The following is a 27,340-nucleotide window of genomic DNA, read 5'->3' on the forward strand; positions in this document are numbered from 1 at the left end:
AACTTTTATGCGTGTACTTACTGTTAATGTAATGCTGTGTTTACATTTCTCTTGCTTCTGTCTTTAGAGCAGTCATGGAGGAAATGCATGAGCTCACAAGCACATACAGTAAACGAACAATTAAAAAATATGTACAAGTAAATGTAAAAATGTAAATGAATAAATATTGTGCTGAAGCTACTGCTCTTGTGGTTTTCATCTGCTGTATTACTTGCAAAGATTTGTATTAATTACAAATGATTTACTGTATTCTACTTCATATTTACAACCACAGTGTAAAGTACAATCATTTATAACAGGTTTAGCAAATGGCAGCAAATGATACATTTTAGACATGAATGAAAATACAGTGACTGTATTAAATATGTATTTCAAATAAATATGAGCTATTACTGCATGGTGTTGCTGTATGTGTTCCACCAACAAACATGTCTTGTGTCTGTCACTGGGACATCATGTGGACTGGTGCATGTTTCCACTGTCCCCAGCATCATCCATGAAGTGGGTCTGCAATGATGATCTCCACTGCCATGTCACTAACCCTTTTCAAAGAAAATACTATTTCTCAATTATGTAAACACAGAAGACATCCACCATAAACTTTCTAAAGTATACAAATAGGATAGTTTTAAACTACTAAAGATAATAATGATCAGGATGGAGCTCCAGGACAGCCAGACATGTGGTAACGCCATAGAACATCACTGATGTCCTCCAAACCTTTGGCTTCTGGCACCTCATCAATATTTCACCTGCCCTCCAGCTAGGACCAGGATGCTACATTTTTTTATTACATCAAGTCACACATGTGATCAAATAATACATCTATTAACTCTTTGACTGCCAGCCATGTTCAGAGCAGAGAGTTTTTGGGTATGTTTGCTGAACTTTCAGGACTCACAGAATATTGAGTTTTAGGACTACATTGAAACTATCTAAAGAAACTTTAGACTCTCTTCTTTCATCAGAAAAAAAAGTTTGTTTCTAGCCTTTTTGGGTCTTTAGATATTGGCGGTAGAAGATAGGGTAGTTTAAGCAAAAACACCTGATTTTGACCAAAAAACTGAGAAAACAAACTTTTTCTGCAGAGAAGCAAATTGAAGTGACGGTGGGGGTCTGCTGGATGTGGGGATGAATACCTGCTGCTGACCGATCCAGGTTCTGAGTCACCCGACTCTGAACTGCTTCCGGTGTCAGGCTCTGGTGTCACGCCACATGGCTCAGCAACGCTAACCACTAGCTTGTTGCTTCGGCTGCCATTGTCAACTGCATTTGTGTCTACGTCACCTACATCACCCATGTCACCTCTATCTTTCGCGATCACGCCACTACTAAAGCCAGATCCACCGCCAGACAAGCTCTGTGACAGTGTTAGCTGTCTGTATTTTTTGTCTCCGCTCGATTTCTGTATGTGTTTCGCCATTTTCCTCTTTCAACCCACAATCCGTCTTCTTCATAGGCAATCTGTCGCTGCCGGTTGGAGGAAAAGAGAACTGTTTCCCCATACTGGGACAGACATACATTGCTTACAAGTCAGAAATTCACACACAAGATGAATAAGACTTTTACCTGTAGCTCCCACGAAAAAAGCAAAAGATGTCAATAGACGTCTTTGGCAGTCAACGATACTTTTTGAAAAGACGTCAATAGACGTCTTTGGCAGTGAAAGAGTTGATACTTATAAATACTATGCAAATATAGTTGAGATATTCAAATGATCCTTAAATGATCTATATGCTATACACTATATACAGATGAGCGAAGTAGCCACAGAGTAACAAATAAGTGGCTATTAATATTATGATTGTTAGGTTTAGCTCTGAGCTGGAGATAAATCTGCCGACAGAGAACCTCTCTTCTTTCTCCTGTAAAACCTACATTAAAATAAGCAATAACTTTGCTCCTATAATGCCACAGTGTTTGTTTTCCTTACTTTAGGTAGGTTTTCTCTCTCCTTTTGCGATTGAAGGCAGATATCATTCTGTCATGATGTCAGGATAAACATGAGAACACATGACACAACCAGGACATGTGAGGAAGGGGACCGTCTGAATTCACAAGACTAGTTCACGACCGGAGGAGGACCCTCCGAACGTTTGGCCTTCGTCGACTGGGTAGGCTACTGGACAAGTCGACTGCAGAGCCTGTGTCATGTTTTGCACTCTGTTTGGTCTGCTGCCCTCTGCTGTCTCGTTGCTGCTCTGCAGAGGAATCTCTCACCAGCTGGTCTGGTAAGTGCAGCTGAGGCTCATCACCAAACAAGCCCTTCGCCCTTCTTAAGCCATGCTGCCTAGTCAGTCATTGCCAGATTGTTGTCTGACCTTGCCAGCTTCAAGCATGGTGTGCTCGCTCATGCCACGTTTGCCAGTCATTATTGTTAACCTTCATTCCCTCCTGCCAGCTGGTTGCAGTAAGTCGCTGAGCATTTTTGCATTTCCTTTATTTGCTACTTTGTTCTTTTATTTGTACTTTGTTAGCTTCCCGGTGACATTTTGTTACCGGCATCTTCTGCTGTACTTTGTTTAGTTTTCCGTTATTAAAATACCTTTTTTTTTTTGTTCCTGTTTTTTTAACACAACTTTGTTTGTCTTTGCTTTGGGGTCCACAACACCTGGCACCCGTGCCAGCCGCCATAACATACTTAATCTACAAAAGCTAAGTTAGGAGAGGACATCAAAAATCTATGTTTGTAGATAATTATTTCATAAGTCCTTTTTTAAAAAAAAAAAAATCAGTTTAATCAGTTTATCTCTTTTAATAAGAAATAAAAACTAGTCAGCTGAGACATTCCATTCAGAGCAGTTGGTTATGGCTGTAAAATCAGTCTGGTAAATGGTCACCCTATTACTGTGAATTTATGACCATTGCTTGAATCAACCTACCTTAAATTAGAAATAAAATAAAATAAAGCTGTTGTTAATCCTCTTTGCATTTTATAGAACAAGCCCAGCAAGATACATGATGGGATTAGCCTGTATGAATACATTAATTTCAAAGAAATATCCAGGGCAATATTTGTCTGGAAAAACACTCATTTTATTTCATTGTAAGACTCATTTACAATAAAGCAGTGTATAGGTAGTCAGTCCACAAAAGTGCCCCCAAAAGGTAACCAGCAGGGCAGTTCACATTATTAGCTCATTGCTGGCCATTCAATGTCATAGTTTTGCTTAGATTTATGGATTACTACATTACTACTATTTACACATGCCAGTTTCAGTTTCAAGCTCAGTCTCTGAAACCTGTATTATGCTCCTGTGTCGAGGCACCAACGTACAGTACACCGGCGCGCTCCTGCACCTGCAAAACCTCTTGCGTAGTGTGACGTGCACCTCCAAAAAAATCTAACCTTGCCCTGCAGCGATGGGGACTGTTAAGGGTGCTATTGGTTGCCTTGTTGAACACTATTTCCTGTGTGTGCATATGACTCATTCATTGGGTGTACAGCCCACCTCTGCAAATGTCTTCTCCTGCGCTTTCGAATAAAAATTTGCAATACAAATGACTGTTGTAATGTATCGATTAGTTTCAGCTGCAGTAAAAATCCCCTTCTCTCTGTAATTACCATCGTCCCCTCGCAACAAAGGATGCTGTGACAGAGTGGCTTCATTATTAGCTGCAGGTGACATGCACACGCCCACACATCAACAAAACATTTCATTAACCCGGCGGAACATCAAGGCTGCACGCTTGAACGTCCTGTCTCGCCTTTACATCTACGTATAACATGCATTTGTGGTTCTAAGAAAGTAAAAGCATTCAAACTCACCATAGGACTTTAAGGTTTCTGGAATCAAACAAACCACACATCACCATACACCTTTTATAAGGCGACATTGGCGGGTGCATTTCAGTGACGTAACCACCAGCAGCATTTTTTTTTGTTGTTTTTAAATTGTAAAAGCTGTTTTTAATGTTTTAATGTAGAAGGTATTTTACAATATTTTACTTCCCTACTATCGGAGAAGCAGTCAATGATCACACAATTTTTAAAAGATTTTCACAAGATTTTGCTCTTTATATTAAAATATAAGAGCAATATATTTGGTTAAAGTGCTGTACTCTATCATGGTAAATTGTCTTTAACTTGTATAGCGCTTTTCCACCTCCCAAGGCACTCAAAGTGCTTTGACATTACTAGCACATTTACCTACTGATGACGCAGCATCAGGAGCAACTGGGGGTTCAGTATCTTGCCCAAGGACACTTCGACACAATCACAGGAGGACAGCAACCCACAACCTTCAGGTTAGGAGATGGCCACTCTCGCACCTGAGCCCACGAGGGAGTTCCCACAAGGGAAAATAACATCCTGGACCAAATCTACAGCAACATGAAAGGTGCTTTGAAGGCTGTTCCAAGACCCCATTTTGGAAAGGCCGACCACATCTCCATATTCCTGTATCCAACCTACAGACAACTCCTCAAGCAAGCTCCCCCTGTAAGTACAGCTGTTAAAGTGTGGAATGAAGAAACTGATGAAGTACTTCAGGCCTGCTTTGGCTGTACAAACTGAGATGTGTTTAGAACTGAAGCGGAGAGGGAAGATTGTACTGTTGATTTGGATGAATACGCGTCTGCTGTTACTGGCTACATTCGCACATGCATAGAGACTGTTACCACCACCAAGTATTACAGAAAATACCCTAACCAAAAACAGTGGATGAACTGTGATGTAATGGCTAAGCTCGTTCGACTGCATTTGTCATGGGCACCGCTGAGGACTACAAAAAGGCCAGATATGACCTGAGGAGGTCCATACGAGAGGCCAAAAGACAATACAGACAGAAGCTGGAGGGCTACTATTCCACCTCAGACACTCGGTGCATGTGGGCGGGCTTCAGCACATCACGGAGTATCGACAGCGGAGTAGCATAGCCACATCCAGCCAAACCACACTTACAGACGAGCTGAATGAGTTTTACGCACGCTTCGACACTCAAACTCCTGATGAGCAGAGAGGGTGGCTGGGCTTGGGCACACAGGACTCACCTCTCATGGTGACATCAGCTGATGTGCGCAGGGTTCTGAACAAAACAAACCCACGAAAAGCAGCAGGCCCAGACAACACCTCAGGACGTGCACTTCGGGTTTGCTCATCAGAGCTAGCTGATGTGCTTGCTGACATATTTAACCTGTCGCTTGCACAAGCATCTGTACCGACCTGCTTTAAGTCCACCACCATAGTGCCCGTACCCAAGAAGAGCAACGTGACCTGCTTGAATGACTATCGCCCTATAGCACTCACTCCTATTGTAATGAAGTGCTTTGAAAGGATAGTCATGACCCACATCAAAAAGAGCATCCCGGCCACTGTGGACCCTCTACAGTTTGCATACCACCAGAACCAGTCCACTGATGATGCAGTCAACACTGCCATCCACACGGCCCTTTCGCACCAACAAGGCCAGGACACATATGTCAGAATGCTATTTATAGACTATATCTCTGCATTTAATACAGTCTGCCCCCACAAACTCACAGATAAGGTCCTCACACTTGGCCTGTCCCCTCCCTCTGTAACTGGGTGTTTAACTTTTCTCACAGGCAGGGCCCAGTCAGTCAGAGTCCACAATCGCACATCCAGCTCAAGAATTGTGAGCACTGGGACCCCACAGGGGTGTGTGCTGAGTCCGCTCTTCACCTATGATTGTGTGGCCTCCCAGAACAACACCAGCATCATTAAATTTGCGGATGACACTACAGTCATCGGCCTGATCACTGGTGGTGTTGAAACGTCATACAGAAGAATTCTGCAGTATATCAACAGTATATCTGTTAGATTTTGTTTGTGGCTGTGCTTCATTTTGTGTTGTCACCTTTTGACCTTTGTTGAGCTTCTTTTTAGATCCCTTCACTCCCTGAGTGGGCGGTGCCATGAGGCACACCTGTAGCCACTCTGCCATCAAGGGGTCTTACGCCACCTGGTTGCAGAAGGAGGACGTGGGATTGTTACTATTGGTTTGCATGCTGCCCGTGATGCTCCAGTTGGTTTGCTGTTTATTGACCTGTGTGTGTGTGTGTGTGCGTGCGTGTGCGTAAAAAACCCTGGTCACCAGTGAGTTTTGCCTTTTCCCACGGTGCCTTATGTTCTACATACAGTTCTACATCAGTTTTGGACTCTAGACTTTATGTATTTCTGTTACTACTTAGTTCCTGCTCCACCTTCATTAAAGACTTATTTTTTGACCTGAACTGTGTCTGGCTCCGCATTTGGGATCTTCACGTGACTGTACATAACAATATCAATAATGCTTACTGTGCCTCTTTTCCAAAGTTGACCCTGAATAGGAGAAAAAAAATACTGAATGAAATATTGATGTCTGCTCGTTCAAATTTGATAACAATCTGAAGGCGACAAGACAAATTACTGCTTCGTCAAAAAATCTATTAAAGCCCTTAATTTATTAGCTTGTGTTTGTGGGTAAATTAATCACAGAGGGGAGAAAGCTTGAAAAGGATTCTTCGCAAAAGGGTATGGTGTGTACAGTACATCGTCAAAAGACCAAATGTTCTTGGTGAGTGAAATGGGTTGAAAGTGTGGGAATACACTTCATGAGGAGTCCACAATGGATTTGCTCTCCATTAGAGAGTGTAAGAGAGAGAGAGAGAGAAGGAGCTCTCACTATGAAGAGGATATAGTACAATAAAACAAATCTCAGTTTTTTGCTCATAAAAGCCTATCTTTGCCAATAATCTTGTTTTTGTTTTTTTTTATTTTTAGTAAAGCCACAAAACTGCCAATGGAAATGATCCAAATACATTACAACGAATTTCCATGAATGTCTGCCCCAAAGTGCCTTTTGTACATGGACATTTAAAGTGCTCATGACACCAAAACACATTAATCTTATTTGTGCTGTGAAAAATAATATTGAAAGGCATATTTCCTGTAGAAGATGTGTATTCAAATATTGAAATATTTACAAATTAAAATAAGATAAAAAAAAATAAAAATGGGTAGTTCTTCTGGGTATGCTAGGAGGCGAAGCAAGTGACGTCTACACCAGACATTCCTATCCAGAATTTCACGGTCACTCCAATGCTACGTCCAATTCTGGATGAATTTCTGTTGTTTGTTATATATATTTTATATTATGCCCGCTCATTGTGTTGAAGGCTTTTGCTGGAACACTGGAGGAGATGGAGTAAGCTTAGTTACATTTCTAAAAGACACCATTCGCCTCGTTTGTGGACAAATGTTGCTGGCTGCAGATGGAAATAAAAAGTGAAAAACCCACAAGACGTTGGACCGTGGAAAAGCATGCCAAGGTGATGGTAAGTCATTGTTATAAATATACACTTTCTTTGCGTGTGTTAATGGCTGTACTTGTTTCCATCTCTTTGCCGATACCCGTAAGTGTTGTAGACCTGAATTGCTTGCAGTCAGTCTTTCTAGCCTATCTTTTATTGATATATACTGCTCAAAAAAATTAAAGGAACACTTTGAAAACACATCAGATCTAAACTGGGGGAAAAATGATCTTGAATATCTTTCCTGACAATAATTGGGTGATGTATTAGTAACAAAATGATGCCACATAATTTGATAGAAATGAAAATGATCACCCTATAGAGGGGGGAAATCAAAGACACCCCAAAAATGAAAGTGAAAAAATTATGCAGCAGACTGGTCCATTTTGACAAAATGTCATTGTAGCAACTCAAAATGATTCTCAATAGTTTGTGTGGCCCCCACATGCTTGTAAACATGCCTGACAACGTCGGGGCATGCTCCTAATGAGCCTACGGATGGTGTCCTGGGGGATCTCCTCCCAGATCTGGACCAGGGAATCAATGAGCTCCTGGACAGTCTGAGGAGCAACCTGGCGGCGCCGGATGGACCTAGACATAATGTCCCAGAGGTGTTCTATTGGGTTTAGGTCAGGTGAACGTGGGGGCCAGTCAATGATATCAATTCCTTCATCCTCCAGGAATTACCTGCATACACTAGCCACATGAGGTCAGGCATTATCGTGGACCAGGAGGAACCCAGGTCCCACTGCACCAGCGTAGGTTCTGACAATGGGTCCAAGGATTTCATCTCGATACCGAACAGCAGTCAGGGTGCCATTATCTAACCGGTAGAGGTCTGTGCGTCCTTCCAGGGATATGACTGGACAATCTGAAAAGACAATCTGACAAAAGAGCCCAAGTTGCCACGGCGTCACAGTTGAAAGCATAGGCATGGCATTTGTAACAACACCAGACAAGAGTATAGATCAAGAAAGCAACCGATGCTGTGTTGTTGCTGCAACTGACCTGTGCTCCGAACGGTGAAATGTGTCAAATTGTCAAATTTAGGTCGTGCTTCCTCCTTGGAGTATGTTTTATCCTTCATTCTGCTCGTCACTAATAGCCGTCCAGTTTTAGAATTCCCGCCTGCCACCCGGGAGACCAGGTCCGATTCCACACCCGTGCATCCAGTCTCTTTTAATACATTTCATCAGAACTCATGTTGAAAAGGACAAAAGACATTTTCATGAGAGAGGGGTCAACTTAGGTCACTGGTTCATATCCGTATCGAAGGACAAACCATTTGGTTATTAATTTATGTCTGTCAAAGAATCACAACAGTGTCTTTTCCGAAGGGACGCCACTTCCGAGTCGACGGAGTTTGACTTGATTCCCTGTCACATAGTCTGAAATTGACAAAATCAAAGTTCACTGGACAGCGTGCACCAGATTGTTTTTCTGGGTATGCGGTGTCCGCTCTTTGTGATGTACCAACCTTTGTCGCAAAGTGTTTGAAGTGTACGGCTATGTTGTGTCGGTTAAAAATCCATCTGAGTTTCTCAGATAAACCTGAGACGTACAAGATGACAATGTTAGTGCGTCTGCTACTCTTTTCTTCGTCATCGTCAAAGTTTTACAAATGACAAGCTGAGGTAAGCACAGGTTTTGAGGGGATCTGTCAGATGCTTATGCTCTTTCTCTTTGGCATGTGGGCTGGTGGGAAGATTATCAGCTCACATTGGGTTATTATGTTTTGTCTGTCCATAAAGAATCACAGCAGTGTCTTGCTGGAATCAGTTTTGACCCATGACAATGTCACCTATGAATTAACTTGCAATATCTAAACTGAACATGATACTGTAGGTTAAAATGTGTCGTACTCTGCCACAAGGTACTCGATAAGCAACAGTCACGCGGTGGACATTTCTGCTTGTTCCTGTCTTTTTTGCCAGAGGCACAGCAGCAAGACCTTCGATAGCTCAGTTGGAAGAGCGGAGGACTGTAGTGGCACAGGCTGGCATCCTTAGGTCGCCGGTTCAAGTCCGGCTCGAAGGACGAACCGTTTGCTTATGTTATGTCTGTCAGGAAAGAATAGCGGCAGTGTCATGTCCCAAAGAACTCCACTTACCAGTCGATGGAGTTTGACTTGATTCCGTGTCACGCATTCTGAAATAGGCAACCTCAAAACTTCTGAGTGCAGGAGACTGGTGAAAGTGTGTCACGTCATAAAGTTCTTCTCATCATGCATAGGTAAGAATACCACAGACTGTACAAGACAATCTGACAAAAGAGCCCAAGTTGCCACGCACACGTCAAGATACTGCCCCTTGGTGGTCTCGAACCAACAACCTCTCGGTTAACAGATGAGCGTTGACGGGCCGACCAAAACAAGAGCAGATATCAAGAAAGGAACCAGTGCTGCGTTGCTGCTGCAATTCACCCGTGCTTGTATGGTGTATATTCATCGAATTGTCCAAAGTTTCGTTTCACTTGCTCTTTGCACTTTTATCCTTCAGTCTGTTCATTGTGGGCATTAGTGGTTCACTTTTACAATTCTTGCCTGGGTCCAATTGCAGACCAATGCACTTTGTCTCTTTTAATAAATTTAATCAGAACTCATGTTGAAGAAGGACAAAGCCATTTTCGTGAGAAGCGCAAGACCCCTGATTCGTACCCAAAAAGTACTTTGCGCTCATCAAAACTAAAGCTGTTGTCGTGGACTGCAGTGTCTCGACTGTTATGCCAGAAGGCACAAGTCTCATCCAAAGTGTAGGGAATGCTGGTGGCGTTGCATGCGTTCGTATGACTTCGATTGAACAGAAGTAAACAGGACATGCTGTGAGTCTCTGTGGCGCAATCGGTCAGCGCGCTCGGCTGTTAACTGGGAGGCTGGTGGTTCGAGACCACCCAGGGACGCTGTCTTGCACTTTGTGTCTTGTACAGCACTTGTATTCTTCCCGATTGGCAAACTGTTTGTCGAGGACAACTTGCGCCACATTTGCAGAATTTCCGTCATCTCTTTTTGGCCTGACGCAAAGTACTCCTAACAAATGCTGTTGGCGCCACTTTGCCAAGTGAACAGGACAAAGGCAAGATGTTCAAGCTCCACTGCTTGAGATGGTCAAAGTGCCTGTCTTGCAAACAGGAGCTGCTGGGTTGAAATCCCAGCAGTCCCGTGCTGTTCTTTCTATGACTCTTTCACAGCTAGTTTTCAAACCACATATCTGCGAATCCGAAATGTTGCGTTGCAGAAAACCCTAATATTACACAGAATTGGATTGCCTGCAAAGGAAATGCCGTTTTCAATTTGGACACGACACTGCCGGGATTCAGGAAACAGACCATTTCAAATGGGGTCCAAACACTTTCACAGCCAGTTGTCAAAAGCACACTGCAGCTTGCCTTGTTTTTTGCATTTGATCAGAACTCATGTTAATCAAGTCACAGACTGCTGTTTGTTTGCTCGCAAGTCCGTGGAAATGATTACAGACTTGGGAAACACGGAAAATGCGGTTGAAAGCATAAGCATTTACAACAGCACCAGCCAGGATTATAAGCACGAGACAATGCAATGCTTCTTTGTTGCTGCAATTCACCTATGGCTCTGGGAGTGAAATCTATGCGTGTAATTATCATTATTGTTATATAAAGAACCCACATTGTAGAGGCCCCCTTCACTTTGCCATGTCGGTAGGCCCTGTGGGTGTTTTCCACAGGCATTGGTGGTTCAATGGTAGAATTTTTGCCTGCCACGCGGGAGATCCGGGTCCGATTCCCGGCCAATGCAACAGCGCAGCTTTTACACCTTTGATCCAGAGGTCATGTTGGAAAAAGTACAAAGACCTTTGTTGTGACAAAGGCAGGACCTCTGGATTACATCCGAAACGCAGCAGCCTTGACTACCTTAGACGTGAGTATCAGCAAAATTCTGTCAAAAGTGGAATTCTAACCCACACTTCGTTATATACAGCAACCTCAATGAGATCCCGTCAACCGTCCGGCCTCATTCGCCTGACTACTGGGTTTTAAATGGTATTGCTACATGCTGCTGTTTGTTTCCAGGTGAGTCCGCATGAATCATGATGTCCTTGTGTAATGTCGGCGTCACAGTTGAAAGCATAGGCATGGCATTTGTAACAACACCAGACAAGAGTATAGATCAAGAAAGCAACCGATGCTGTGTTGTTGCTGCAACTGACCTGTGCTCCGAACGGTGAAATGTGTCAAATTGTCAAATTTAGGTCGTGCTTCCTCCTTGGAGTATGTTTTATCCTTCATTCTGCTCGTCACTAATAGCCGTCCAGTTTTAGAATTCCCGCCTGCCACCCGGGAGACCAGGTCCGATTCCACACCCGTGCATCCAGTCTCTTTTAATACATTTCATCAGAACTCATGTTGAAAAGGACAAAAGACATTTTCATGAGAGAGGGGTCAACTTAGGTCAATGAAGCCGTCGTGTGTAGACTTTAATTATTGAGTCCTAGCTCAGTCACAGTCATTCACAAGATCTACACAAACTGTCAGTTTGACATGTAATAATATAATTAACAATATTAACATGTAACAATATAATTATATGTATCTGCAAACACAACAAGCTTCTAATCACAGACATGTTATGTGCGCGCACAAATTCAAAATGGCCGCCAACCTGTCTGTAACGGCCATCTGCCTTTTGCGGCCACTTTTGCCGTTTCCCTTTAGTGGCCGCTATAGACAGGTTTGACACACTGCTGATCAAAATGTTAAGACCAGTTGAAAAATTGCTAGAATTTGCATTTTGCACATTTGGATCTTCATGAGGTTTTGAGTAGAGCTACACTATGCAAAAGCAAGAAGAGGGAGTGAGACAAAAAGCACTTTGAAAAAGTAATTTATTGAAAACAACAATTAAACTGAAATAGGCTGTTTATCGGCTGATGAAGACAATTGCTCAAAAAATAACAAAAAAAACTTTCCAAACCAGAACAGAAGATTTTCTCAGTAGGACTCAGTAATGAGTAGCTCCACCTTTCTTGTTAATCATTTCAAAAATTCGTTTGGGCATGCTTGATGAGAGTGTTTCCAGGAGGCTAGTGGGAACATTGCTCCAAGTGGTGAAGATGGCTTCACAAAGGGCATCAACTGTCTGGAACTGATGGCCATTTTTATAAACTTCCCTTGCTATCTATTCCCAAATGTTCTGTATGGAATTTAAATCAGGGGAACATGCAGGATGGTCTAAAAGAGTGATGTTATTCTCCCTGAAGAAGTCCTTGGTCAAGCGAGCATTGTGAAATGCAGCCTTGTCCTTGAAAAACCCAGCTGTTACTATACAGACGAGGGCCCTCAGTCATAAGGGATGCCCGCTGCAACATCTGCACGTATGCAGTCACGACCCTGCACCATCTGAAGCTCCAGTGTTCCACTGAATGAAAAAGTACTCCAGATCATGATGGATCCCCCTCCACTGTGCCGGGTAGAAAACATCTCAGGTGGGATCTCCTTGTCATGCCAGTAACGTTGGAAGCCATCTGGACCGTCAAGGTTACATTTCTTCCCATCAGAGAATACAACTTTTTTCCACCTTTCAATGTCCCATGTTTGATGCTCCCTGGCAAAGTCTAAACAGGCAGTTTTGTGGCGTTGAAGGAGACGAGGTCTCTGAATTTGTTTTTTGTTTGTTAAACCCTTTTCCCACAGATGCTGTCTGATGGTTATTGTGCTGCAGTCGGCATGAGTAAGGGCCTTAATTTGGGTCAAAGACCGCCCTGTGTCTTGATGAACAGACAATCGGATCCTCCGGCTCAGCCTCTCGTCTCTGTGTCTGGGGTCTACCATACAACAGAACCTAACATCACCACTTAAATTCACTCTTATGTCCTAGTTGTTTTCTTAAAAATGTTTTATTAAGTGAGTGTTTTCATTTTGTTCATTTTTTTGGTGTCAAGGGCACTTTAACTTTGCTATGAATTGCTGGCAGATATACTAAAGTTCAATCTGTTCCCCATCAGCATGGACACGACGAGAGTGATCTCCACATCTCACCACAAAAGTGGTGCTTTTATGATAAAAACAAAATGTGTTTTGCCAAAAGCAGTGGTATGTGCTTTGCATGCAGCACAACAACAGGCCCTTGGGGTCCACCTGCCAGCATTGCTTGTGATTTCTGACATGTTGGAAAGCTTTAGCTGGAAAATGGAGAGAAAATCAACATGTGGATATCAACCAAGACATCCTCTGGGTGATTAAAAAAACAGAATCCCTCTTTCCCAACAACAGGATCAACTTATAAATATAATGTATAAATATAAAGTATAAATAATGAAGAAAACTCTGAAAACAATGTACACACTAGTGGTGTGGAGTCAGGGCCAGCAAAGCCTTCTCTGCTAACCTAACCACTACCAGAAGAACTGACCTACATTTCAAACTTAAACTGTAGTATTTGTTCCCTTAAGTTATAAAAATGTACAGTCTTTTATCATCATTTTGTAGCATATTTATTGGCTGAAGTGCTTCCAGTAGTGTTATGTGTATGTTAGATACATTTTTTTGTCTAATCATATTTCAGCTTCTACAGTATGTGTTGCCATGTCAATGTAATATGCCCAGGGCCTTCAGAATCAAATTCACAGATATCCTGCTGAGGTCGCTGTTACATACACCGTAGCAATGAGGCTGCTTTTTTTTTTATCAAATCAGATTTCTGATTTGACTTCTGATTTGCCTCAAAGCAAAGAAGTCGGCACCCTGTCGTGCTGGTTGAAAACTGTTCTGCAGGATAAGTTTCTCCCACAATGGCTGACTGAGGAGAAATCTGATCAAATCACAATGAAATCTTTCAGATTGATTGTGAACTGATTCAGATGATTTTGTAGTGTAGATGTTTGGAATTGTCTGAACTTTAATCACAGAGCCGTTCAATTTATGCTCATCAAATTTGGCTGAGCGCCATGTTTACCATCACCGGTGTACCGGTGGAAATTTGTCAGGAACTCAAAGTTATTAGCAGCAATGTAAGTCAAGGGTCTTGGTGTCTATGTATTCGAAGATAAGTAATTTAACTACACCATTTTTGGTCAAATACAGCATCTGAGGCTATGTTACTTAATGTACTAGAGTTCCCTCCTCTCTAAACACTTGTACGGTCCAACGCTTGTGTAGCGTGTTACGCTGTATGGGCAACCGTGGTTTGAAACACCACGTGGCGCCTATTTACTATAATTCTTATACTGGTTTTCAATACTGGCTCTCATGATGTCTGGCGAAAAAATTCTTACTGGCCCACTGAAGGCCCAGGTACCAAATGCACCACCTGCCACTGGTACACCCATATGAAATACTGGTGACTGACTCAAATCTTACACATCATAACACAAGCTTTCACCCATGCATTTCTATCTTTCTATCTAGAAGTAATTTGGTTTTGAAGGTTTGCAAGTTCTACAAGTTTGTTATGAAATTATGGGCAATCACTGCCAGTGGGTCTCCTCGAATGACAGCAAAAATGCTGATATTGACAATGAGATGGCACACAAATAAGCAGTATATTACATAATATCAACATGTGGTCTTCATGAGTGCTGTAATCTAAATTTGTAAAATTAAATGTTTTATTTTAGAAAGTAACACACTTTAAAGTGCACGCTGCCTTTCATACAATCTCCAGTTACACAGTGGTGGGGACCATATTTCTGGTTGTGTGTGGTCTAGTGAATATTGAGTTGTGGCATCGTGTTATGATTGTGACAAAACAATGAAACCAAAAAGTAACACCTAAATTAACCTGGGTTAACGACAAATGAATAAAAGCAGTACGACTGAGATGATAAACGAGAAGCAGAGTGTGTCTGAAATGCAATTACAACTAGAAGAGGAACATTTGCATTTGACCCAACACAAACTAAGCTATGCTAATGTACTCTAACATTTAGAAATGCAACCTTTATCAGCTTTGCAACCTATATCCCTCAGCCATTGAAGGTTCATGCTCACTAATTAGTAGTTTAGCAGATCTGTGAGTGGAGGGCCTTGAAGCATTTCCTAGTCTAATAAACAAATACATGAAATATTGATATTCATGGATTACATTCATATAGGTATACAATATAATCCTATCCTAAACAATGCTGCAGTGGAAGCTAGCTTTATTGTGGCTGAAGAAATTGCCCACGCTTCCGAGTGTTATTCAGAGGGAGTGTTTTTTGAAGCAGTGCATGCTGAAGGTCTGTGAGCAGGTGTGTCCCGACCAATTACAGACTTAAAAAAAATATCCGTTTTTAGGTTAGTTACTAACCTGAAAACTTGACCAATATAGTTGTAAACTGAGTCAACTTTTATTTTGTAATTTTTAGTTGATTACATATTTATGTGTAGCTGCTGTTGCAATTATTTTGTATTTGCAGGTTTTATGTTTGCATGCAGACAAATTATTGTAGTCAAACCATCAGTTGGATACAAGACTGTGCGCAGCCTTTTTTTTTGTGTAAAATGCTACATCTGTCATACATGTTGTTAGCAGCTCACAATTGTTGATTCTACAGTAATTAAGCCCATTTTAACTTTGACAAAAACGTTTTGAACAAAGTTAATGTCATAATTTGTGTTTTATGTTATTTTTCTTAATTCACTTGGATAGTTTGATCCTTGTTTGATGGAGTAGTGTGGGTTTCATAAGCTGACAAATTCAAATGATTTATGTTGTAACAAAGCAACTATAATGTCTGTCACTTGAATAAGTAGTAAATTCAGAGTTATTTAACATTAAGGAGTTGTTACGTTTATTTTACATTACATTTGATTACATTTAATTTTAATTTTAATTTACATCTGGCCCATTGAGGACAGCCATTATGTCCATGGGGCCCTAAGTGAAAGTGAGTTTGACACCCCTGCCCTATGGGATCCGCCAGGAGGAGTTGGACAAAGCAGAGGGACAGGGAAGTCAGGGCTTCTCGTCTTAGGCTGCTGCTCCCGCAACCCAACCTCGGATAAGATGATGAAGAAGATGGATGGATGAATATTAGCGACAGAACAAATGAACCTCATTATTATGCTCGAGTCGTGGACAACAATGTGTCAAGGAATTCCAAGAATTTAAACAACTGGAATCGAAAAGGGCATGTTTCCGCAACCCCCTCAGATTCAATCTACGTTGCCAAGACGAGGAAATTATACCTTCAAGCCTGGACTTAAAAAACCTCATCCCAAACCAAAATGTGTAGAAAAGCATAAAAATAGCATGCCTTGCCCTATTGAAGGAGAAGATACCATAACAAATAAGGTAGATGACATAAATACTCAACTTGGCCAACTTTGTTAAAACAATTCTGGATGAAGAGATACACAAACCTTAACAACAGAACTACTACAAACTCATAATTGTTATATTCAAAGCAATAGCGAAGACAAAAAGTTAGATATGCTAATTGCGTGACCGCTATCCCAAACAGAACTAAACTAATTAGACTATGGATTCAATTATGCAGTTACACCCAGTAAAATGGCATATGATGAGTACATTTTAGTTAGTACGTTTAGCTAGCGTGCCAATCACTAAAAGATCAGGGAGAGAAAGCAGGAACAAAGCATAATAAACAAATACGGAGGAAAGGAAAGCTATACACGCATTAGCAAAGGACGAAATGTCAAAAATAGGAAGAGTGTGAGTGATAATGCATACAGAGAACTACAAAAAACAAATGGAGAACATGCTAAAAGATACTTGATATGAGATGATTAAGAAAGGCCCAACTGAAGAAGAGAAAAAGATGCTTGAAAGGTTGCTTGAAAAGGTATCCCTACTTAACGAAAGAAAAATAGACAAGGAAACTTAGAACCAGTTGATACCACCGCAAATATATGGCACCCTCAAAATACACAAAAAAGGGCACCCCATGATGACCATTGTGGACAGCAGGAAAACAGAGCAGGGAGAAGGAAAAACAAAACAAGCTGAAAAAAAACCAAAACTGAGCACAGCCAACGTTACAATACATCAGGGGCATCACAGAGAAAGCTCAGAAGGCAATGAGAAAGCAAAATATAACACACCAGTAAAACCATATAAAACAGACAGCCAAAAGATAAAATAGAACTGGAACACAAATGGTAATGTCTTAGGATGAACTGGATGCTCGTTTTAGACGAGTATCCATTCCAGATAATGCATTTTTGCCAAGTACGAACATGAAACGAGTACAGCTCGTCATTATCCGTAATCATGATGAAGGAAAATCCTCATTGGGTATGTACAGTATTCACTCTTCACACTCTGTGATTGGCCAGTCACACACAGCGACCAACCTTCCCTAGACAGACTTGCTACAGGCTGCAGTCAGAGAGGAGCCGTGCCTCGCTCACGCACGCGGTGCAATTGGTAAGACAGAGTTGAAAACGGCTCGTGTCACGTTGGTCACTGCATCCACTCTGGACGGGTCTTTTTAGGTTTTCTTCAGCTCAGCTCGTATCTAAAGTTACTTGGTAAACTTGTTTTGTTACGTGCGTGGTGCATTTGACAAGACAGAGCTGTAAATGGCTCGTGTTGAGTTGGTCACTGCTGTTTCTTTTTGTTTTTTTCGTCTGCTTGCTTCTAACATAAAGTCAGTTGGAAAACTTTGCTCGTAGTACTGAACGCGGTGCTTTTGAGAAAAGTACAGTAAACAAGGCTGACAGATTATTTTCCTGTTTCCCTCTTTGGATGTTTGCATGAATCATCAAGTTCACATAGATCATTAAAAATAATTACAAAATAAAGTCTTACAGATAACTTATACACATACACAGTACACATATAGCTGAATAATAAACAATAAATATATCTCATTCTGATCAATCCATGTCAATTTCAGACTTAAAATAATTTACAGATTTAGGGCACACCCATTTCCGGCTATATCAAGCCCACTTCCAGTTTATGCCCCGCCCACTCTCAGTATTAGCCCACATTCCATGTTTAGTTTATACACAGCTAGATGGGCTGTGTTGTGATATCATGTACTGTGCTCCATGTATCAGAATCAATATCACGGTGACTTATTCTATGGATAGTTGTCCGTCTGATCCAGCTGGTCTGGGGTGTCTTTTCCAGTTTATTTTAGGTGGAAGGTGGAAGGTGGAAGGTGGAAAAAAAGTTTCTACCAGGATTTGTTAGCTAACAATTCTTCGTTCATTGTGATGCAATCTCTTGGGGCAATGTCCTCAGCATACACACAAAGACTTTCCATCAATTGTAACACTGTATGTCACTCAGTGCAGCAGAAACACTCTATTTCTGTTGGCATGGGTTGGCAAGCTCCACATTTACGCTAACACATCATGCAGGTGTAAGGATGTGCTCCCTATCTGCTATGAAGTTTCACTCTCTCTTCTTGCGGGCTCAGCTTCTAACACCCGTAGCTCATTCTCCGTATTCAGGCTCAAAAAAAGAAGTTCCGGTAATGTTTAAAATGATCAAAATACGGCAAAATGCAGTATTTATTAAATATTGTGAATGTACTTGTTACTGCAATGTCACAGCATGTATATAAAAAGGAGGTTTTTTAGAGGGCTTTGTAGTCGAAATAGGTGTGTCCCATGACAAGCATTGTTAGCTCCCTCATGCTAACAGTTTTTCTCTCTTTAGAACGCACAGAAAAGGGAAAGACGTGTGCTCATGTCTTACATAAGGATCGTGGATGATCAGGTCATGGGCGGTGTGAAGCCAGTAATTAGGATCCCAAGATGCAGAGAAGAGGCAGTTTCCGTGTATCTCAGGCACTTCCATGATGGATGAAGAGGACATGCTTCAGAGTGAAGCGAATTTACCCAAGACTGATGCTTGTGGAGCTGAAGGAGTAACCACCATAGCCAGTGCTGCACAACCCAATGAGGTTGGAGACCTAATTGCCCCCTCAGACAAACCATCTTCACCTCAGCCTGATCCAATATTACCACTCCCATCAGTTGAGCACCAGCAACCATTGGCTGAACTCCCAACCGAGTCAATTCAGCCGAAGATCATCCCTGACGTAGGGGCCAGACCTAAAAGAAATATGTGCCTCCCTGACCGCTTAGGATATCCCCCGCCGCCACCTACGGCATCCACTAAATCCCATGGTTCAAATCGTTCCCAGAGGAAGGGGACTCGTTACCCCAAGTCAGCTCCTCGCCAGCCCACAAGCTATCCAGGTAGCAAGCATAGCAGCAGGTCGAATGGCAGTCATACCTCTAGGTTGAGCAACACCCAGCACTGCATCTTTGGAGAAAAGCAAAGCCATATGAGTTGGAAGAGCTTAGGAAACAAAGGCAGGAGGAAGAAGAACTAGATGAGAAATGTGCATTAATAGATATGAAGGCTAGAGATACGCAGAGAATGCAGGAAGAAGCAAACAGGGAGAGGGAGAGACTTATTAGACAGAGAGACCTAGACAGGCGTATTCGTATGAAGGAAAGGCAGTTAGAGACAACAAAGCTCATTACTAGTTTCACCATCCAGAATACTCCCGAAGCCTCTGGAGATCACCTGGTTGGAACTGCTTCCATCCCCTAATCTTCTAATGGAGAGGTAGCCAACTCTTTCCTTTATGATCTCCCTCCATCCAGGATAGGCATTCCTGCCCCTCAAAGGATGCTCATGTCTCAGCCATCTCCACTCTCCATGCTTCAACCTCAACTCCCCAGGCCTCAGGCACCTCAACCTCCCATGTCTCATTCAGTTCAATTCTCCATCCCTCAAGCATCACCTCCAATCTCTCATTTAGTTCAACCCCCCATCTCTCAGTCAATACAGCCAAGTTCAGGCCCTCTTCCGGTCCGTCCTTTGCCTTTGAACCATGTTACATCTGTCACTTGGTCCACTCCGCAAGTATCTGCCCAAGTCACCTTTCCCAGTCACCATGTATCATCCCAGATATCACCATCATCCCTTCCTCATCATTCCAGTCATTTATCCACACTGCCAATAAAAGCTACGTCAACCCAGCAGCTGCCAGTTTACTCACAGGCTGAGCAGGTCGACAAACCAGCTGAAACCTGGTACTTCCCACATCACATGGATCAACACGACAATATCCATCCAATAATACGAGCTCCAAAACATCCCATAACCAAACTCCTTATCAAACACTATGACGAAAAACTCCTCCACCCAGGTCCTGAACGTGTCCTGGCAGAAATGAGACGCAGGTATTGGATCCTGATACGGCAACATCAATACCAGTGTCAAGACTGTCGGAGATGGAGAGCCAATCCAATCATTCCCAAAATGGCAAACATTCCTCCGGCCCGTCTCAGGCTCTACAAACCGCCCTTCTGGTCCATAGGAATGGACTGCTTTGGGCCTTTCACATAAAAATTGGCCGACACACAGAGAAAAGGTGGCGTATTCTCTTCAAATGCCTACCAACACACTGCATTCATATTGAGCTGCTTGATCATATGGATGCAGACACATTCCTCATGGCCTTCAGGAGATTTGTCTCACTTAGAGGAAAACCCTTCAAACTCCTTTCTGACTGTGGGACCAATTTCAAAGCAGGAGAGGAAGAGCTACAAAGTGCTTTCCAGGCCATGGCACCTGATGTGCAAGAGCAATTAGCTCACTCACAAGTAAACTTCAAGTTCAATCCTCCCTCTGCCCCACATTTCGGTGGGAGCTGGGAACGGGAGATCAAATCCATCAAGATGGCCCTCAACGCTGCTGTACGAAGTCAAACAACATCAGAAACGGTCCTGCACACAGTCTTAGTGGAGATGGAGGGTATCTTGAATTCAAAACCTTTGGGATATGTCTCCTCTGACCTCGCTGACCCAGACCCGGTCACACCAAATATGTTGCTCATAGGGCAGCCAGATGCTTCTCTTCCTCAGGCTATCTACTGTGAAAGTGACCTCCCCAGCAGATGGAAATGGCGTCACAGCCAGATCTTGGCTGATCAATTCTGGACAGCCTTCCTTCACTACTATCTCCCCAACCTTCAAACCAGGCATAAATGGGAAACTGACCATGAGATCCTGGACACCGGTCAGATGGTGATGGTCATGGATCCACTATATCCCCGAGCATCCTGGCCTGTTGGAAGAATAACCAAAACTTACCCTGGGAAGGATGGTAATGTTCGCAGTGTCACAGTGGCAATCAAAGGCCACAAATACCTACGCCCTGTCTCCAGGTTAATCCCTCTCCCTGAAACGGATACCTAATTGACATGTATTTGCTGCACAAATCCAGGGGCGGCTGTGTCAGAAATCAGCTCATTCCCTGCACTTCCCATCCTCTCCAGAGGGAGACACTGAAGATTTAAATCCCCAGCACCAGTCTCAGTGGGACCCGCCCACTTCCTGGGATGCCTCCTATAAAGGGTTGGTCTAAACTAACAATCATCCTTTTGTCCTTGGTTCCAAACAAATGCCATGCGTCTATTGAAAACACATCAATGTAAGTGACATCTACAGTGTGCTGATGTGATGGTTTATTTGACCCAAGAGTTTATTTGTTGTTTTATTCATTTGCTCTAATATGACCTCAGTTGATTTGAAATTTAATATCTTTGATACTTGATATTACTGAATGCTATTTTCTGTTCTTGTCTAGAACCATGGCAAACTCAATTATGGGAAAATAAACACTTGTTGATTCAATTGAAAACGTTTCCTGGTGGTATGTGGCTCCAGTAGAACTCCATTGTTTCCAACAGTGAGTGTTGTGCAACTATTGATTATGATTAACTATTAATTCACTGTGCGTGTATGTGTGTGTGTGTGCCAAGAACGGCTTCTATAAGAAGCTATTAGACAGAAAATGCACTGAGCTATTACACTGAATCTACAGGTATTATAATAATAATATCTAACAACCTAACTGGGAAAAGTTACTCGAGTGTTTAAAGGCCATAATTAATTAATTTATGGGGGTACGTAATGTAAAAGCTATTTTTCTTTAGCTATTCTTCCCGGTTCTTGACCACAAAAGGGTGAAAGTCTGAACCCGAGGACCAACTGTAATAGCACATGCAACATAGTAGGAATGATATTTTGACAATCCCCCCCCCCCGAAGAGTTACACTATGGGTGTTTTTCACAACTGTATCATCACTGCATCCCGTGACAAGCACATCTTATAAAACAGCCGGTAAGAGTTTGGTTGATGAATGCAGAAATACATTACTGTTCAACTAAAACATGTAATTTTACCATTTATTAAACAATTATGCACGGGCTTGACATTTTCCCCACCATTTCTTGGAGTCTTTCGTTATTTATTTCCGTCAATTGGGTGTTGCAAACGTATGCTTATCTCTTATCACTCCAGTCACACAAAGCAACCGCCCTTCCCGAGATAGATTGTGCAGGCTGGAGCTACAGAGGAGTTGATCGGTGCCTCATTCACATACAATTGGCAAGTTGAAAACAGCTCGTGTGGCGTTGCCCACTGCCTCCACTTTATTAAGTTCTCCTCCGCTCGCCTCTATTTCGTTTTGTATCTAAAGTTACTTGGTAAACTTGTTTCGTATAGCATGCGGTGCATTTGACAAGACAGCACTGTGCAGGCTTGTGTTGCATCAGTCACTTATGCAACTAAATTGGGGTAGCCTGAGCGTTTTTTTCCTTGAAATATATTGTCTTATTCCATATTTCAGATATGTCTACTATGGCACCAACGAGCTCCCATGCTGCTTTTTTGTTATATCTCAATTTTTTTTTTTAGAAATGTCAAATAGCTCCGGGACATCTGACACGGCGGCATACTGATGAGCGTCCTGTCCGCTTATTGGTCGATCAATGAAACTTCCGCTGATTGGTCCTCGTATGGGCAACAGTGATGAAAAGTTGAACATTTTTAAACTTTCTGGGATCCCGTCTCAAGCCAGCGTCTGCACGATGAAATGCACAAACACTAACTTTCACACGCACGAATTGAACAGTGAACAGATACAGATACAGATAGTGGTGTCCCGAAGACGGGCTTAACGGTGCCTTTCAGCATTGTGAGGTATTTAGTGTGCATCTGCCTTCACAATTTCTGATAGCATGAAGATGCATTGTGTGTAACTCGGTGTGTCAAGAGGACAAACAAGGTACATATGGACGATAAAGGGAACATACTTACCGGTAAATCTGGGTGATATATTAGATGCTTAGGATGTTGGGAATCATGCATTTTGCAGGAACCTCCCAGCGAAATCGGGACTGCGAGCAACTCTGCAGTGGACCATACCTTAAAATTACCAAGCTAAAGAGAGTATTACATTGAAGCTCACAGCCTGAACCAAACTGTGACCTTAAAACAATGTTATGTACAAAACCATAATTATGTCATACTTTTATACCTGCAGTCATTTATGTTTTCAGAACATGCAGTGAGGAAAACTGAACAATGGAGGAAAATAGAACCTTGATATACTGTCCTATCTGCAGGTGAATGCAGACAAATGGAGAGACAGGAGGGTACATCAGCCATAAACAAGACTTAACACTCCCAGACATGCATTAAGGCCTAGGTTCCCAAAGTGGGGTCCGCAGATTGCTGTCGGGGGTTGTAACCCATCGGGAGCTGCAACTGGAAAGGAGCCCACCCACGGCGGGAGCGCCATATTGAACTGAAATGTGAATTACTGAATAACTTGTTTATGGGTAAACTTTTTGACAACATTAAATATTGATGCATGTTTTCTGGCCTCTACAGGTCAGTTTTTTTTTGCACAGCTTGGTTTTGCACCCAAAACAAAGTGATTTGTTTCCTTCATAACAAAAAACATCCTCATTTTAAGTATTAATTTTAATAAAACAATTTGATACACATATTTGGCTTTGATTTTGTCTAAACTCAATTTGCGGAAAAAATATTTAAAAAAATATTTATTGTATATCAATATTCAACATAAATATATCATATATGAGTTTTGCTCATTATCACCCAGCCCAGCGTGAGATTATGCACCAAGCAAAAATGCACAACAGCACAGAGTAGCATAAGTAAACCTCACCTATGTGCATTTACGCACCGTATTAACATTTATGAACAAGGACGAGGTGAAAGGAAGAATTGAAAATACACGCCTGTGCGGTGTCGGAGAAAGTCATATAGATACATCTCAATCTGCCTCAAACATGGCGTGATGGAGGACCACTGAACAAAGTGGCTGCAACGCCAGAAGAAGACGCATTATTCGTGAAAGCATACATTTACTTACGAAATTGGGGGCTTGATAACATAGTCAGTGCATCAAGTCAACAAACGACAGGTTCATACAGACCCAGAAATTTTACATTCGGCTGGACAATTTGTCTGGCGTGGGTCTTGCTGAACTCTGTTAGACTCAAATAACCAGTTCAGTCAACTTCGAGGTGGTACTTTTGACTTGCAAATTGACTTCCAATTTTGTCATTGGAAAAAAAAGTGTCAAATTTAAGGGGCGTCTGGAGGGGCCAAAACAGTGGACAATTTGTCTGGCATTGTGGGTTTTTTTTTAAACAGTAGAGTGTAAATTGTTCATTTCACATTGGTTTCATGTGGTACCTACAATGTTTGATCCAGGTCATATTTTGGACCCTTTTTCTGGCATCTGGCGACCCTTAAAACAGTGGACAATTTGTCTGGCAGGGGTCATTCAGTGCTTACTGACATGTGCTTTTTCATGCGAATTCAGTTTTATTTGGTACCTCCAAAATTTTATCCAGCCCATTTTTCAGCCACTTATTTTGGGTCCCTGTGGCCACACGCTGCAAGGGGTCCCCGGCAGAGGTTCATATCTGTGCATGTTTGGGTCCATATTATATGACCCTGGGCTCAGATATTGGGATTTCGTTCGTTTGATCAAAGTGCTCTGGGCTGCCGGTCTATAACCAAACCACAAGTTAATTTGTTTGCTTATCTACAAAAATTACACGTGGACTCAAAAGCAGTCCTTTTCTCTTATTAGTTTTGAGTGAATTGGCCTTTACAGGTTACATACTTTTGACCAGAATGTATATACATATTTTTTTTAATGTTGAACTTTCTCAACGTTTAATTAATATATTACATGACGCGATGATCTATTTCACACAAAACAAAAGTAAATTTTGTGGGAGCAAAACATTTAACTGTATAACACCACACCCTATCTAAGTTTTTAGCACCTTTTCCCAACCATTTTGATCTTTCTTCCGTGAAAGCAGCTTCCTGCACCTCCATCAGTTCCTGTATGCTCAAATCAAGATCCACATGGTTAATTTCATACACTGTCTTAGACTGTAATTTACATTTAACATCAGCTACCTCTAAGGGAAGACTGCTGTAAAAAGTTGCCTTTATTGTACATTTTCTGTATTTATTAGTTAAAACAAATGTCAAGTTGTTTAAAACTAACTTAAAAAACGATGCAAAACGACAATAACTCACAACTTACCCCTACCAAAATGTCCTCAATATCAAAATTTTTAAACACATTAACTCAAAAGCATGTCTTCATAATAATATATCCTTCTAACTAATGTGAAAACTGATTGGAGTAACCTAAAATTTAAGGGCAATACGCTTTACAAATTTTCCTAAAAATATTCCACCTGATATTTAGAAAAGTGTACAAGGCTGTGTTAATTTTCTGTGTGCTTAAGCTAAATCTGCCACAAATCTTGACTTTCCTGTCAACTGTGTGAGTGTGACTAATGCAAAAGGTTGTGCAGATGTAGGCGAGATGCTGACATTTGATTCAGCAGGTTGAAAGTGCTCATGCTTGTGCTGAACTACAATAATTGAGCAATGATGGCAAATCGTTAGATGACGATAATAATGCTTTATATGACATAGAGTACTTATCGTTCCTTTGAGGTGTGAGTGCTGACGTGTGGCTCACAAGAAAATGGTGCATTTCATGGGCTGTTTTGTATAATAATGACGACTCTGACACACCCTCCTTGCGTTCTTGCAATTGTCTATGTTTTTTTTTTTATACATGCTTTTCAAAGATTTGTATTATTTTTTTTTTAGTACCCCAGTGACCCACTTACCAACCCCTCCTTTTCCCACTGCATCAAAGTGGAAAACAAATTTGTATTCCAGGTTGGCCAGGCAGCGGCGTCGCACATTCCTGCGACTTCTTTAGCCTCATTCCAGAGGAGGCGGCAGGGTGTTTATGATGAGAATATCATTAGGCACAGGAATATTTGATGTTAACTGTACGTGTTGTCCATGACAGAGTGCAGTGGCTGGGAGCGGTGACGTGGAGCTGTCACGTGCTTCTACAGCATCCGGTGTTCTTGGTTTGGTTTGGTTTAATTTTATTTGAACATGCATGCAGGTTACAATTGAATACATCTAATGAATCATTTCACAGTTCCACATGTCCAAATGGCAAAGCTTATTTAATCCTACCCCCCATCCGTTCCACATCTTGTGCAGTACATAATATTGACTTCCTGTATTACATGTAATATTATTCCATATAATAATCAGTGTAATAATAAATAAATAATAAAAAAAATAAAAACAAGCTTGACGGAACAATAAATATAATGATCAATATCATAATAAACAAATAAGATGAAGACAAGCATAATAAAGCAAGTTCAAGACTCTTCTGCTTTATAGTTAGCAAACATCAACTGCTTGTGTTATTTTTTTAATTTACTCATCTTGGTACATTGTTTGAGGATCCAGAATTAACTGTTTCATAAGCACTCGACTCTGCTATTCTGTGACGCTGAGTGCCATGGATCCCGCGGGGGACGACAAAGTTGGAATGGCTCTCCGAGCTCATGGCCAGTGAATAAGCCACCATGAACAAACTTTAAACGAGCTAACCACGCTCATCTGGGAGTTGCACGCGCAGCTGGCAAGTGCACCTCCCGCCGCCTCTGCTGACCACATGCCACTCGCCACCCTCCACTCTCTCACCCCGGGAGCCCAGCATTCCTCATCCTATGCGGTATGAAGGGGATTTTGGACAGTGCCAGCTCTTTATCCATCAGTGCTCCCTGGTTTTTGCACAGCAGCCACACACCTACATCACAGACGCAGCAAAGGTGGCGTACATGCTCAGCTTGCTCTCCGGCCAGTTGGGCGATGGCAGCGTGCGACATCAAGCCGGAGTTGTGTTCCAGCATGCCTCTGTTTGTCGCCAAACTCTGGAGTGTCTTCGACCACCCGGTGAGAGAACGAGAG

General features: G+C 42.0%; 3 non-coding genes across 3 annotated transcripts; all 3 read left to right on the top strand.

Moving 5' to 3' along the window:
- Positions 1-9,204: 9,204 nt before the first annotated feature.
- trnay-gua (transfer RNA tyrosine (anticodon GUA)) lies at positions 9,205-9,291 on the top strand. Its single transcript is given in 2 exon segments — positions 9,205-9,241; positions 9,256-9,291. It is a non-coding gene; the product is annotated as a tRNA-Tyr (tRNA).
- A 787-nt stretch (positions 9,292-10,078) lies between these two features.
- Positions 10,079-10,152, top strand: trnan-guu (transfer RNA asparagine (anticodon GUU)). Its single transcript has one exon. It is a non-coding gene; the product is annotated as a tRNA-Asn (tRNA).
- An 800-nt stretch (positions 10,153-10,952) lies between these two features.
- Positions 10,953-11,023, top strand: trnag-gcc (transfer RNA glycine (anticodon GCC)). The gene has a single exon. It is a non-coding gene; the product is annotated as a tRNA-Gly (tRNA).
- The last annotated feature ends 16,317 nt before the right edge of the window (positions 11,024-27,340 follow it).

Source organism: Dunckerocampus dactyliophorus, chromosome 11 (genome assembly GCF_027744805.1).
Source record: "Dunckerocampus dactyliophorus isolate RoL2022-P2 chromosome 11, RoL_Ddac_1.1, whole genome shotgun sequence".
Classification (NCBI taxonomy): Eukaryota; Metazoa; Chordata; class Actinopteri; order Syngnathiformes; family Syngnathidae; genus Dunckerocampus; species Dunckerocampus dactyliophorus.